The sequence below is a fragment of the Stegastes partitus genome, unplaced genomic scaffold (assembly GCF_000690725.1).
Source record: "Stegastes partitus isolate 25-593 unplaced genomic scaffold, Stegastes_partitus-1.0.2 Scaffold601, whole genome shotgun sequence".
Classification (NCBI taxonomy): domain Eukaryota; kingdom Metazoa; phylum Chordata; class Actinopteri; family Pomacentridae; genus Stegastes; species Stegastes partitus.
This window is the reverse complement of record NW_007578332.1, coordinates 297,979-300,452: the sequence shown is the minus strand read 5'-3', so window position 1 is coordinate 300,452 and position 2,474 is coordinate 297,979.

The following is a 2,474-nucleotide window of genomic DNA, read 5'->3' as shown; positions in this document are numbered from 1 at the left end:
TAAAATATTTCACCGAAATGTGGTAGATTGAAGCTTAATACAGATAATTTAGCCTGCAGCTGTCGGCCGACCGCTAGGCATTGTGGGAACATGGCGACCTCGACCCCGCCTCTTTTTAATTTCTACGGTAACGTGCTTCTAAAATGGAAGAAAACATCTATATCTTCCCTTTCACCAAAAGATAGTAGACTCTGGAGTACATGTGCAAAGTGCTGTTTTCTTAGGTTGGAAAAATATCGTTACTATTCGAGTGCAACGTACATCTACTCGTACGCATGCGCAAATCCAACAAAGAGTATTGTTGTCAAGAGAGTGTTCTGCTCGTGCTTCCGTATCGGTTTCGGTTCGTCCGTATTGGAGGAAGTCTGGTTATTTGCCTGTTAGGTACTGCGTTTTCTTTCACTTCAGTAAAAGTAAATGGTTGAAGTAATAAATTTAAAGTACCCTTGGGCCCCTCTGACTCATATATTATTATATATGACATCAGCAGTAGCAGTGTGTCAGCGGTTGTAACTTTAAAGGTTTTAACTATTTAGTATACAGGTTTTAATTAAGGGACTTCAGATACAGAGGGAAAATGTAATAGTTTTGATGCACAAATCTGCTTTTATTTTGTAGACTGAGATATAGGAATATTTGTGTATTAATTGAAAATAAATCATGTGAAAGTTTTAGAGGATTAAAAAGTACGATTTGGTGTAGCTGATAATTCATAGACGTCAGAAGTGTGACCCGGACTTGACCCAGCTTTCTGTGAGACATCAAAAGGCAAAAAAAGTTGGAAACTGCTGATTTAGTTTTAACTGTGTGCTGTATTTTTATTTCTTATATTATCCTTTGGGTAAAATGAGAATCTTAAAACTAACTAAAGCTGTCAGATTAATGCAGTGGAGTACAAAGTTCAATACATTTCTTTTGAATTGAGCAGGTCATTATTGAAAATGAAAGCCAGTTCTCAAGTAACTTACCTGGTAAAATAAAGGTTAAATGATTAAATTGCAATGCTGTTTAAGTTTAAAGGACAGTAAAATAAGGGTTAAACAATTAAATGTCATTTAAGTTTAAAGGAGAATAAAACAAAAATACCCAATTTAAGCAAAAATATATTGAAATTGTACCTATGAGTAAATGTAAATAACTGTTTTCCACCATTGAAAGTAGTAGCCAACCACTGCTTTTGAAAGCCTTAATGGGAGTCCAAAGCCAGCCATTTGCAGGATGACAACATTAACACAAACCCAAAAAATAATATAGGATTAGACGCACTTCACTCTGTCGCCACAAATAGTGCAATCTTATGGCAAAATTTCACATAGTTGGCTCTGCTCTCCTGTAGGAACAAATGAATCCAAATGAGCTCATTTCTACAGCTGCTCACTAAATCCCACTAACAAGACACGGTAGTCTCTTCCACTTCTCAATATTTTTATACTGCTGAATTCATACATGTCTTATTGACATTCACATAAAAATGTGAATTATAATCTGTTTCACAGGTTGCATCAGTCTCTTCACTCCATTAACACAGACACACGAGAAGCTCATCATCAGCAGACATGTCTTCAAAGCAGTTTGTACAAAGAAAGTCAATCTGTCTTTTCTGACCATGTGAATAGACAAAGAAACTAGATTTACATTTTAAAAAATCATAAAACCAACCATTGAACCAACTCTTGAACTTATTTTCAGTTCATTTGTAAGGCAGCTGGAGAACAAACTCAAAATGATTTACAGTCCAGGGTTTTCACAGTCATCAGTCCCTATGAAATGTATGATGCTGAGCTTACAAGTCGGTTAAAAATTTACACGAAAACAGAAAAAATAAAAGACGACACTGTGGGGTCTCTATACTCACAGAGACTCTTATTATAATTCTGCATTTAAAACAACTGATCTGGTTGGTTAGTCCTTATTTGTCGGCTTGAAGTTCCGCTGATAGGCTGAGGCAGTGAATCTCACCGGTTGTCAGTAATTTTGCTACGTTTCCCAGACAGAGCTCTTGTCATTTTGTCAGCCTCCCCGTGGCTAAAGTATGCAGGGACAGCGGGGAGGGCTGTCAAGCTGTACCTGCCTGAGAGCGCCTTTCCCCGGGTTGATGAGTCATATTAAGGGCCGGCCAGGTGGTGGAAATGAGCAGTGTGTGTGTGCGTGTAGCTGTGTGTGTGTGTGTCTTTCTTTATGTCCCAGTGGGGATCTTAACCTGACTGAACATCGACCCATGGGGGACCTCCTGTCACAGACCGCTTTCTGAGGGTGAAGCCTCCGTTTTTATGGTTAGGGTCAGAAAAAGAATTGTGTCAATGGAGTGTCCCCACAGGGATGTAGAAGGGAAGTGTGTGTTTGTGTGAATATTTATAGTGCAACATCATTCTGGTTATCAATTAGCCTACAATACATTTGAACTGTTGTCCCTTGAGAGCTTCTTACTGAGCACAGTTTTTGCAGAGGCGATGCTTTATTTTAATTTTCGATCA